Genomic DNA, 13,603 nt, shown 5'->3' with positions numbered 1-13,603 from the left:
AAGGATTATTTATTTTTGTGAAGACCCAGAATCTCTACAATGTATAGGCAAAAATTGGGACTTATAATTTCTTTATAAAAAAAATCTATAAACCAAATTTTGATTGAATTTCTACTTATCTATTGCATGTAGAACTGCTTTTAGGAAAATCAGCTTTACCCCTTAGTTTCACCTCTTTGTTCATCTACTGTGTAACTTAAAATAGTATGAGAATTATGAACCTGTAGAATGACTCAATTTTCTGAATAAATTTAGAAAAAGAAATTAAAAATCTGTGATTTCATAATAAAAAAATGCCTGCCTCTGAACAAAAATAATCAGCATAAATGTATTATCTTTTCTATTTGCATAGAGCCCCAGAACTACTGATCTATAATGATTGCACTATTCTCAGTGATTGACAAAAAAAAAAAAAAAAAATAAGGCCTACACATTTATGAGCCAATGTCACTCAGTGTTCTCTGAGATTATAAGTATGTATCTTATTTTCTCAAGACCCTTTTTACATATTTAAATTGTGAGCCCAGAAATTCTGGGCTCTTATGTCCCAAGCTATATCACAAAGGATAACTAGAGTTAGGTTGACAACACAGTAGAAAGCATAGAAAATGACATATGACAGATTGGTAGCATCTGGTTGTCACCTCGTAGCAATTCTGATCTCTTAGTACCTAGTCTTGAGACCTTGTCCTTTGATTTGAAGAAGCAGCACTGGAGTTTACAGTAACATACACTAATAAATCCCCATTTTAATTCAGTTGTGTTTTTTATCTTGTAACTGGAAAAGTCCTGGTTAATAATTTTCTAAATTTGAATAATAAAGTTGAACAAGATTATATTGAATATTATTGTATAATTTTATTATATCCACATTTACATAGCATCAACTCCATGATAAGCATTAAACTCACAGGGAATAGGTCACAGTCTTCACCTTCATCCAGTCCCCTGTCCCCAGGAAAACTTACCTGGTTAAAACTCCAGAATTGATATAAACTTTGTTTTAAGCTGAGGAAACTCAAGTTTGCTTGGTGATACGAAAGGAAAACCAAGGTAGAAGAGAGAATAAAAGAGCTTCTTGATTGGAATTAGAGACCATCAAGAGAGGAGGACACGTGACAGTCTCAAGTGGTTGTCTAGAAAACTGAGCTGGGAAACTCTGCCTAACACTGCCTGTTGGTCACAGACAAATACAAGGACAAGAACGGCCTGAGTCTGACAATGACCATTCCCAAAGGTATGTCAAGGAGTTATTTTTAGTAAACAACTTTACTAAGAACCTAAATGTATGCTTTTTTCTTTTATCTTTGATGAGTCATGTATCCACATTTATTTCCTAGTAATCAACAGCTGTGTCATGATTGACTTTCCTTACATTCCTTGGACGACTACTGAAGCAGTGACTTCCAGACTCTGACCACTAAGTCCAAAATCCAAAATGTGTTTTTCATCCATACTGTGCAGTTTATATGTCTGATCAACTATATCTCTATCTCTATCTATCTATCTATCTATCTATCCATCCATCATTTTCTCTACATATAGCTTCCTTCTTTTTAAGTTTATCTTTTAAAATCTATTTTGAATTAAATCCACAGATCCAAGATAATAGGCATAGTGGGTGGAAGGAAATTTTCAACACCTCAAAATAAATACAATTTTTTTGTTCTATGAAAATATTTGCAGCAGTTTTTGTGATCTCAAGAAGATCTTGTTGTCTTTTTTGAATTAAATTTTTATTTTTTATATTAGTTACAGTTTACTTTGTATCCCAGCTGTAGCCCTCTCCCTCATTCCCTCCTAATCCCATCCTCCTTCCTTAATCTCCTTCCTGTCCCTCTCCAAGTCCACTGATAGGGAAGGTTCTCCTCCCCTTCCATCTGACCTTAGTCTATCAGGTCTCATCAGGACTGGCTACATTGTCTTCCTCTGTGGCCTAGCAAGGCTGCTACCCCCTCAGAAGGGTGGAGGTCAAAGAGCCCGCCACTGAGTTCATGTCAGAGACAGTCCCTGCTCCCCTTACTATGGTACTCACTTGGGTACTAAGCTGCCATGGGCTACATCTGTGCAGGGGTTCTAGGTGATATCCATGAATGGTCCTTTGTTGAAGCATCAGTCTCAAAAAAGACCCCTGTGCTCAGATATTTTGGTTCTGTTGCTCTCCTTGAGAAGCTCCTGTCCTCTCCAGGTCTTTCTATCTCCCCCTTCTTTCATAAGATTCCCTGGATTCTGCCCAAAGTTTGGTTATGAGTCTTAGCATCTGCTTTGAAACACTGTTGGGCAGACTCTTTCAAGAGCCTCTGTGGTAGGCTTCTGTCCTGTTTCCTGTTTTCTCCTTCTTCCAACGTAAGCTGTCCACAGGGAAAAAAAAAATGTACTGAAGAAATATTCACATGTGCATGTTCCTGTCAAGACCACCATAGTATTTCCCTCAAAACATTTTCTTTTTTTAATTTTTATTTTTTCTTATCAGTTACATTTTATTAACTCTGTATCCCAGCTGTATCCCTATCCCTCATTCCCTCCCAGTCCCTCCCTCCCTCCCTCATCTCCACCGTGCCCCTTTCCAAGTCCACTGATGGGGGGACCTCCTCCCCATTCATCTGATCCTGTTTTATCAGGTATCTTCAGGACTGGCTGCAAAGTCCTCCTCTGTGGCCTAACAGGACTGCTCTTCCCTTAGGCGTGGGGAGGTCAAAGAGCCATTGAGTTCCTGTTATAAATAGTGCTTGTTCCCCTTACTATGGGAAACCAATTGGTTACTGAGCTACCACGGGCTACATCCGAGCAGAGGTTCTAGGTTATATCCATACATGGTCCTTGGTAGAATGTCAGTCTCAGAAAAGACCCTGTGCCCATATATATTTGGTCCTTGTGGAGCTCTATCCTTTCCCCATCATACTAACTCCCCTTCATTCATATGATTCCCTGTACTCCGCCAAAGGTTTGGTTATGAGTCTTTGTATCTGCTTTGAAAACACTGCTAGTTAGATTCTTTCAGATGCCTTCAGTAGACTCCTGTCATACGTTCAATGCACATCCCATCTGTTTTTCTAAATGAGGATTGATCATCTTACCCCAAGTCCACTCTCTTGATTATCTTTTTTATGTGTATAGATGTCATTATGTTTATCATGTCGTATAGGTCTATATAAGCGAGTATATACCGTGTTTGTCTTTCTCCTTCTGGGATATTTCACTCAGAATGATCTTTTCTAGATCCCACCATTTGCCTGCAAATTTCATGATTTCCTCCTTTTTGATTGCTGAGTAATATTCCATTGTGTAAAAATACCACAATTTCTGTATCCATTCCTCCGTTGATGGACATCTGGGTTGTTTCCAGGTTCTGGCTATTACAAATAAAGCTGCTATAAACATGGTTGAGCAAATATCCCTTTTGTGTACTTGAGCAAAGTTTGGGTATATTCCTAGCAGTGGTATAACTGGGTCCCTCAAAACATTTTCTTGGAAAAAGTTTTTAAACGAATGAGAGCACCCTGGAGACTCAAGCAATTTCACAATTTTTTAAACTATGATATTTTATACATACTTTTATTTGTATGTATAAAATATACATATCACATATCAACCCCAAATTCTCAAAATGAATCTATATACATTTTATTTTTGTTTACATTACGTTTACAAAGAGGATGTTGAGACAGATAGATGCTAGAGAGAGAGAAAAATCTTCTTTCCCTCACTTTGAGAGTAGGGTGTACTAATCTAAGACATGTACTATATATGTTCTTATTTTATTTTTTCCTGCACTAACTAAAATAGCCATTTTGTTATCAAAGATTCAAGGAAATTCTAAAACTTAAGTCATTAAAGGATCAAAAATAGCATAGTCTAGATGGAGCAAAGTTTTCTCGAAGTCAGCAGTGACTATGTGAACTATTACCAGGTCCAAGATCATGTCAATTCAAAAAGAGAGATGCAGAAAGGTTATAGTCATAGAGAGAACCAGGGTGATAGATGTAGTTTAAATTACTGGGGGCTCATGGTGAGGGCTGGGAGTGATCCAGGAAAATCCCTGAAGGAACCCAGCCCCGCAGGCACCTTGATTTTTAGCTCGGGGACATTAAGTCAAACTTCTGATGAATATAAATACAAAGATTAACTTTGTGTTACGTCAAGCTACTCTATTTGTGAGAAATTATTACAGGTACCATGGGTAACTAACAGTGCCATACCACGCTTTTTTCAGCAAAGGAAATAAAACATAATATTTACATGACATCTTCCTTAGCAACTGAGAGGTTCTTGCTAAACCTTTAGCTGAGGCAAACAGAAAAAAAAAAAATAGAAAAAGGTACAGACACAAATTTAACTATTGAAAATTACTAGAAAGTAAACCATGGACAGAAGACTATCAATTTGATGCTCTTAATGAAACTTTTGCCCAAATTGACAACCATTTCTACAGCATCTTCCATTGATCAGACTTTGCAGCTTATTTTTTAAATTCTTTCATGGTACTTCAAGAATATAAAGAGATTCCTAGAGAAAGAAAAACAATAAAAGTCGTATTTATCCATATAATGTTAACTCATTCACTTACACTGAGCTTGATATTACTCATCTGTGAGATATTACACGAAATCTATAAGCGGTGCTAATAATTATTATGAGTGTTTTAATAATATAGCATCGAGATTCCCTCGCCCACTGTTGTAGGTTTAATGGATTTTGGACTGTGTCAGAAGCTGAAGACGACAGCAGATACAGGGTTCGCTTATCTCTTAAACACTGGTGCTATAAGTCAAGGTAGAGGTGGGCCTCCTGTTTTCACTAGCTCTCTGCCCTTGAACATGTCATTCTTCTCTTCAAAGAGCTTAGCCTCAGGCCTATAAATTGTGGGGGGGCTGAAGGACTACGTGATTAAAAATCCTAAAAATGACATGTTATTTCAAAAGATGGCTGGAAATGGAAAGCCCCGAGTCAGCTCTTATTTCAGCTATTTTCTAAAAATTGGTAGTAAACACAATCACAGCCACCAAGGGGTAACCACCCCACAGGGATGATTTGAGGACTTAGTTGAATGACGCTGAAAAGTCAGACCTCACAAGTTTATTACAGGCAGCTGTAATTTTAACTGAGGCTTGAGCCTGTCAAACTCATTTTTTTTTTTTTTTTTTTTTTTGTGAAGGTCAAGACTTGGCAGAGACTATACAGTTCTGTTTTCCAAGAACATAAGCCAAAATAATGAAAACTGTCTTTGAACTTTTAGACTCTGTGGTGAGTGAACAAATTAAAAGACATCTAAAGGTAGCAAAGAGGGAAATTGACTTTCTTCTTAATTTGTTCAGGAAAAAAGCAGTAATCACATTTGTTATTATGAAATCTCACTTAATTACTTTAATCTGAAACTCTCAAAGGGCTTACAGACCCTCACAATTTACCATTAATCCTTATAGCACAAAGGTGACCCATGCCATTTTAACGGCATATGCTGATATTAAAAACCAAAAGTGCTTGATCATTCCTCTAAGGTTTCAGTTTCTTTTTCTTTTCTAATAAATTAATTTGTGAGAAAAACTAAATTGATGTCACTCATCAGATAACACTTTTAATGTCCAAACTTTGATATTTGTATGGAATTTTTTTTCAATGCCTGGAAAGAATCTACAAAAGCACAGAGAAAGTGAGGTCAGAAAGAATAGAAAGTATGGATGAAATTCTTACTCTAGTATAAAAAGCCAATTGTCTAGAACAGTATTCTGTTTCTAAACTTGTCCTTTACCCTGTCTCCTTCTTTGTCTCTGTTGCCTTCTCATATATGCAGTGCTGGAGCACATCAGCCTAGACTTAACAAATCTTCTGTTTCCTTCCTTGTTTTTCTATGTGAAACCGAACAAGGCCAAAGCAACTTCTCTGAGTGCAAAGACTCATCTGTGAGTTAGTGAGCCAGGAATAACGTCCAAGGCTTCTACTGCCACAATTTTGAAATCCCTTTAAAAAAATTATCTAGCTTTGTAACACCTAAAATATACTCACTGAGTTTTTTCCTCCCCTTTTTTGTTTCCTTTTATTTTTGTTAGCTTCCAGCATCCATTTTGCCCTCCAATATCAGCACTTCGTTGTGTTTTTATAGGAACTGCTCCTCCACAAACATTACGAGCACCTCCGATGAAAATACTGGGTGCAGCACCTGGCTCAGAGGGACACGCAGGAAGAATACGGCCAAGAATGTGCTATTCCCATGGCACAAACAGGATGGAAAAGCATGAAGAGGCATCTGAAGGTGTCTCTGAACAGGTAATAGCAGTTCTACCCACGGAGACAGACTACAGCGCAGTGCAAAGCAGCTATTATCTGCAACCTCCTAGCACCACATGGAGCCAGAAAATAAATCCATTAGTGGGGAAGCCAGAGCTGAGAGATTAAATGGATTCTTAATGACATGTCAAATGAAGTCCCACGTCAAGCACAGAATTATCACCTGGGTTTTGTCGTTATCTGAACAAATAAATTTTTGTTCATGAAAATTTGGGTTGAGTTTCAATCCACTTGAGCACTAAGACTGTGAGATTTAAACTTCAGATAAGTGGTAAGTGAATTCTCAGGATAATAATTTTCCACTCAATGTATAGGAAAAGCCTACTTATGACTTAGGCATAGGAAGAAATTTCTAGATATAGAGCAGAACCTGCAAGAAGAGAAAGGAGGCCCATAGCAATAACATATAAAGACATCATGGGGTGCACTAATGTGTCCTATGCAGTTCTCCTCAGAACAAGAGCTAGTTACTTGTCAGAAGACACCAGAAAGAAATAACAGGTGTCCATTTGGTGTTTCGAGTCTCATTTTTATTGCTAGGTCTTCCTCTGTCTATCAGAGCCACACCCAGAGTTCTAGATAGCATCACTAGAGAAAAGTGTGACAACAACCTCTGGGTGAAGCATGAACTTCTGTAAGTTCAATTTAATTCACTTGGTTTCACAGGATATTCACGCACTTCTGTGTGCAGAGAGGAAAGTGTGTGCAAGGGTCCCAATTCCTCTACCCCCAAAGTGCCTGTCTAGAGGAATAAGTGAAGGCCAATATAACAAGAGAACATGAATTCCGGCTGCATGGGGGCTGATGGAAACGAGAAGGCCAGCCATGAGGGTAACGTATCATCTTAACAAGCAGGGCTATCTGTGGGGATGGTAGAGGAGACAGGTGGAGGAAACACCTGCTATCAATAACTTTTGCTTTTGTTTTTCTTTTTCTCTTCTCTCACCTCTTCTTCCCTCTTCTTTCCTCTTCTTCTTCCCTCTTTCTCATTTTTATAAATGTATAGTTTTATGAATATGGTATGAAGTTTACACTTCAGGTTTTCACATACATCTAACACATGCTTAAAAAGATTTTACAATGTAGTTCTAGTTGCAGGTTTAGACAATACTAAAAATTTATGGATCTCATTATGCAAACAGTATGTTGGACATTGGTTAATCTGAATATTTTGTATTTAAGAGACTCACTACCTCAATATGAAAATTAATTCCCTGAGACCGGGGCTTGTGAAGTCATTCAAGCCTTGAATTGACTCAATGGAATTTGTGCTATTGGTAACTGAACCCACTACAAGTAGTTTCAGGTTTCCAAACTTGTTAAAAACAAACAACAAAACTCAAAAACAAAAATAAAAAAGCCCAGATGCTCCAAGAATTTCTATGGAAACTCTTGGAGAAAGGAAAACACAGGCCCTGCCTTCCCATCTCTAATAGACCTTCCTACAACACTCGAGCCAGTGACTTAGATGGACAAACTGATATTTATAACTTTGTAACTGGAAAAACTTGGAAAAAATGTTTGTTTGTTTGTTTGTTTTTCTCCCTCCAATTTCAGGAATTAGCACTTCTACGGAGGAATGGTCTGTTGACATTAATAAAACTCCCCCTCTTCAGTCAGTTTCCATTGTCAGATGACAGTTTTGGTAACTCAGGGTACTGGTTTTATTCTCCCTAGGCCACAAAGAGCTCAGGTAGGGAGCACCTTAGCTGTAGGTTTTAATATTCACAGATTTTTTTTTAACAGTCTCTTGTGGTTCTCATTTGTGGTGCCAATGACATGTATTGAAAAGGCAAAATATTCTCGACATAGAACCAATTTATTAGTTAGCTGTTCTTTCTAATGTCTCATTTCCTCAATCAGGCACCAAATTTTAACCAAAATGATTCTACCCACCTCCCTTCCTCCCTGCCACAACCCTCCTACCAGCAATTAATATATCAGTAATAGCCCAAAACTGCATACATGGTAGGGCTCAGATTCTATGCTCGCTCTTCAAAGGACATCTTTTCAAGCCACCTCTGTGTGGTGAAGACAGGTACAACTCCTTCCCTCCCCAGGTGAAACCCACAGTCGACCGTGACATGGGCAGGCACTCAAGAGGGCTAATTCTTGTCGTCTTTTTGGTCATCATCCTCTGCAAGGTAGGAGTGCCATTTTAGCCTTTCCTCATAGAAGGATATGACAACCTGTGGGCACTTGACATTGGCTTCCTTGGTAAGGACCACGTCAGCTCATCAGAGTTTTCCCTTCATGAGGAACATGAGCTCTCACTGGAACAAATAGTCAGCTCTGGCTCTAAACCCCGGGCAAAGCCTCCTGGCTTTTCTGATTCTTCTTTCTTCTTTGGTTTGTTTTCCTCTCCTGTATCTTCACAATCAGCTTTGCGCTCGCCTCGCTCTGATTTATCTGTCTCATGAGCTGATTTCTATGACTGTAGAAACTCAGCAATGAGGTCAGGACAATCCAGGTTCTCTTCTGGCTCCCATGTGCTGTCCTCATCTGAGAAACCTTTCCATTTTAGAAGGTACTCCATTTTTCCACCACGTATTCTTCCTCTTCTAGTACCTCCTCCACTTTCTTCTGATTTTGTTTTTCCTCCATAGTACCTGCCAGCTTTTCGGTGTAAAGGGTAACTCTACTTTGATTTGTCCTTGGTGCGACACTGCTGGTTTATGCTAATCTGGAAACCTGCTCCTCTCTCACTTCCTCCCTTTCTAATATGAAGACTTGTTCATCACGTCAGCACTGTCTGATCCAAAGGCAATGGCGGCACTGGCCTGTTAGGGCTCATGAACACATTAAACAAACTCTATTTAGATTTAAAGAAAAACCGGTAGAGTTTAATATGGAAGAGATCTCTACCTGTCCTGGAATTTTCTGTGTGAAAGCATAAAGGAGTAATGATGTGATTGGTGATTAAGGCAACGTGTAAACTGTAGAACTCAAACTTTGCTAGCATATGCAGCAGGATTCAGCTGCTGAATCTTTGTATCTTCAATGTTCTCCTACTTATTATCGCGTAAAAATGCATGGCTTTAATTTTACCTTCACATTATTCTCTATCAGCTAAAGATGTCATTTTAAGGAATGAAGTGTGAGGACTGTCCCATTTTACAAATCCCCCATGCCCATTCTCAGAGGGAACCCAAGGGGGCTCCCCAGGCATTGCCATTCGTCTTTTCTGGGGCAGATCTATAAAGGTGTCACTGTTCTGAACACTTAGCAGCAAGAGAGCCTGCTGGTGTTGAATGTGGTCTGCCCATCAACGTGCAAACTGACACTTCCCTGTCTCGGGTATGAATGTAGCAAGAAACGGAATCGTTTCCACTGTCTTACAACACGTGGACTAATATTCCGTAGAATGGCTGGCAACAGAGAATTAAGGAGCAGCCGATCCTTTCTGCTTTGACTCATGGCACTGAAATGCACAGTGTAAAAATCAGGTTACCAGTGAAAATGAGTCTGATGTACTAATTCGTAGCTTCTTCTCTAAGCTTATGTCATGGGTCCCTTACATAATCCAGCAAGATTCTGGGACCTTTCTCTAGGGAGAGTGAGTTCTAGAAATACAAAGGTGCTAGACAGGCAGGCAGGAAGTCCTTTAACAAAGGGAGAGTTTAAGTCTATACTTTGCAGAAGAGCGTGCAATTTGCACCACTGGGTGCAATTTAATAATGAAATTATTTTAATTTTAATAATGAAAGAAGGGCAACAACTTTTTATTTTCCCTGAAGTACAAACTTCCAATTGCCTGGCCAGAGGCCTTATACATGTTATGGCTGAAAAAGCAAGAAATGGCCTATTAATTTAAAATGAGTCACTAAAGAGTCATGTGAAGCCATTCAGTATTTAAAAAGCGTATACTTCCTATTTGAGCTTACTTAGAGCAAACACATTCTTAGCTGCTTTGAAATGCAGGGTGAGGGCAAAAATGACCTGCCTTGAAATTGAACAGCTAAATGAATTCTTTGCATTTACTTCAATTTCTCCACATCTGAGTGTTTCTTGTGTTTAAGAATGTGGACTCATTGTTTAGACAGATTTGCAGCACAGGAAAAATTCTCATGTTGTATGCTAGTGACACAAAGTCCAGCATACTTTCATTGACAGCCAGGTTGAGCGATTTGCCATAGGGTATCAATTTGCTCCTGCAAGAGGTCAATCCTCTGATTGAACACCATCAAGCTTCCTTTTAGTTGAGCATTAATTCCTTTATGTACAACTAAGGCATGAGCTACATTGGCTAAATGATTATTCAGGGTCTGAGCAGTCTGCCCAGTATGACTCATGGCTAATGCCCTGGTGGTAGCTCCAACAGCCGTCAATGACATGGTAGTAACAATGGTGGCTGTAGTTCCAAGATCCCTTTTCTGTCTGAAGAGAGTCATAGCGTGAGGGGCATCAATGGGCACAGGCACCCAGTGAGGCATGCGAGTAACCAGGGCATACCTAAATTTACTAGCATTCCAGCATTGTGTCACTAGCATACAACATGAGAATTTTTCCTGTGCTGCAAATCTGTCTAAACAATTGTCGAGCTATATTTTAGGTAATTGGACTGGAGAATTCGATACTACGATGGAGCAGCTGAGAGTGGCCATTGTCACAGTAAATTCTACCGGAGTGGACGCAGGACTAGCCACAGGATTATCAACATGGATTGCTGCAGCCATGAATCATCTGAAGGAATGGGCGGGCATGGGAGTGTTAGCAGGCCTTCTGGTGTTGGTCTCCTTGGTTTGCCTGTGGTATATATGCAAGATTAGAGTCTCACAACAGTGTGATGCAGCCATGATCATTCAGGCCTTTACAGCCATTGAAGCAGGACATTCTCCCCAAGCATGGTTGGATACCATAAAAAGCTAAAATGTTATGCTCAGGATGCGAGGCTAAGCACTGCACTCAGGGTCAGCCGCTTTGGACCCAGAGAAGAGCATGTCTGATTGCATGCGGGTTGATGCCCCAGGTCCCGCCTCTGAGAAAAAGGTATCTGACGGGTCTGATGCTCTTTGGGTGGATGACACCTAAATGAACATCTGTACAAAGTCCCAATTTATTTCTAATATCAGAGATCAGACCTCTACTCTTGCCTGATGCGTCTAAAACAAAAAGGGGGAAGTGTAGAGAGCTGCGGAATGCTATGCCTTAAAGATGGAGCTAGTTTCTGCCTTCCACCTTCCCGATGGTGAGTGCTCTCTGTCACGAACAACTCCACATTTGGCTAAGGCCGAGGATCTGGCTTGCTTCCATGTATGTGGACCTATCTGCATTGCCCCCGTGGCACGCCTGGGTTGGCTACCCAGAGGCTATTTAAGCTGTGGGCTGGCTTTCCCCGGGGTCCGAGGATTGTTCAATGTTCCTGAATAAACTGCATTGAAAAAAAAAAAAAAAGAAAAAAAAAAAGAATGTGGACTCATAAAAAAAAAAATAGTTCCCTCATGTTGGCAATAGTTCCCTCATATCTCATATCTTCAAAGGGAACCGCCTATTACTATTTGGAAGTGACTTGCTGTGAGTTCCCATCACCCCTCTCTTCACCTTAATGGGATCATGAAAATGATGCAGCAGGAGAATGCAAGGAAGTGAGAATTTTCATGGAATTTGGTGATACAGAGACATGTTCCTAGCTACAACCCCTGTCAGTCTTCAGTGATGCCTTCTGGCAGATGGGCATGGATGATTTTTAAACAGGAGGGATGCAGGCATGGACAAATGCTGCGTGGCTTTTCTGTACCCTGTGTGTGTGCTTCCTACAGTGCTGAGGTATGCACGAAAATCTTCAGAACTGAATATCTGGGAAATCCCTCTACCAGTCTTTTACTTGCAACTGTGATACACAGACCTCTATCAGCTTGCTCAGGTGACACACTGATGTTAAGATAACATTTTGATGGAGCAGCTGAGAGTGGCCATTGTTACGGCAAATTCTACCAGAGTGGACGCAGGACTAGCCACAGGATTATCATCATGGATTGCTGCAGCCATGAATCATCTGAAGGAATGGGTGGGGATGGGAGCGTTAGCAGGCCTTCTGGTGTTGGTCTCCTTGGTTTGCCTGTGGTGTATATGCAAGATTAGAGTCTCACAACAGTGGGATGCAGCCATGATCATTCAGGCCTTTACAGCCATTGAAGCAGGACATTCTCCCCAAGCATGGTTGGCTACCATAAAAAGCTGAAATGTTACGCTCAGGATGCGAGGCTAAGCACTGCACTCAGGGTCAGCCGCATGCGGGTTGATGCCCCAGGTCCCGCCTCTGAGAAAAAGGTATCAGACGGGTCTGATGCTCTTTGGGTGGATGACACCTAAATGAACATTGGTACAAAGTCCCAATTTATTTCTAATATCAGAGATCAGACCTCTACTCTTGCCTGATGTGTCTAAAACAAAAAGGGGGAAGTGTAGAGAGCTGCATAATGCTGTGCCTTAAAGATGGAGCTGGTTTCTGCCTTCCACCTTCCCGATGGTGAGTGCTCTCTGTCACAAACAACTCCATATTTGGCTAAGGCTGTGGATCTGGCTTGCTTCCATGTATGTGGACCTATCTGCATTGCCCAGGAGGCATGCTGGGGTTGGCTACCCAGAGGGTATTTAAGCTGTGGGCTGGCTTTCCCCAGGGTCAGAAGATTGTTCAAGGTTCCTGAATAAACTGCATTGAGAAGAACAACAACAACAAAAAAAGAAAGATTAGAAAGAAGGAGAGGAGGACCTCCCCTATCAGTGGACTTGGGGAGAGGCATGCATGCAGAAAGGGGGGGAGGGTGGGACTGGGAGGGGAGGAGGGAGGGGCTTATGGGGGGATACAAAAGGAATAAAGTGTAATTAATAAAAGTTAAATAAAAAATTTAAAAAAAGATAGCATTTTGTCCTCTGACTCTGCTTTTCCATTATAATTATAATGTACCTGCCTTCTCTCACATCATTCCCCTTCTTCACTATATCATTAGCATACATGGATTCTTAATTATTTGAACTTTTATTTTTAAAATATTACAGTTACTGTGTGTGTGTGTGTGTGTGTGTGTGTGTGTGTGTGTTCATAACACAGATTTAGAGGTTAAACAACAAATTTTGGGAAGTCAGTTCTATCCTGCTATCATGTGGATCCCAGGGATCAAACTCAGGCTTTTAGACTTGGCTACCAAATTGCTTCACAAACCCTAAATTCTATTTTATAAAAACTTCTTCCCAGTCTAGTCTTTCTTTTTTTTCACTTTTCTTTTTATTGTTTAATATTAGTTACATTTTATTAACTTTGTATCCCAGCTGTATTCCCCTCCCCCATTCCCTCCCAATCCTACCCTTCCTTCCTCCC

The 13,603-nt window shown here is 40.2% G+C and overlaps 1 protein-coding gene and 1 pseudogene across 3 annotated transcripts in view; both read right to left on the bottom strand.

The window, feature by feature from the left end:
- Kcnip4 (potassium voltage-gated channel interacting protein 4) overlaps nucleotides 1–13,603 on the bottom strand; it is a 1,134,333-nt gene that overhangs the window by 577,334 nt on the left and 543,396 nt on the right. The gene's annotated exons all lie outside the window — the stretch shown is intronic.
- LOC110565941 (chromobox protein homolog 1-like) lies at nucleotides 8,278–8,936 on the bottom strand (annotated as a pseudogene).

This window comes from Meriones unguiculatus, chromosome 12, assembly GCF_030254825.1.
Source record: "Meriones unguiculatus strain TT.TT164.6M chromosome 12, Bangor_MerUng_6.1, whole genome shotgun sequence".
Taxonomy (NCBI): domain Eukaryota; kingdom Metazoa; phylum Chordata; class Mammalia; order Rodentia; family Muridae; genus Meriones; species Meriones unguiculatus.
Note: the sequence above shows the minus strand (reverse complement) of the source record. Positions and strands in the feature narration are given on the sequence as shown.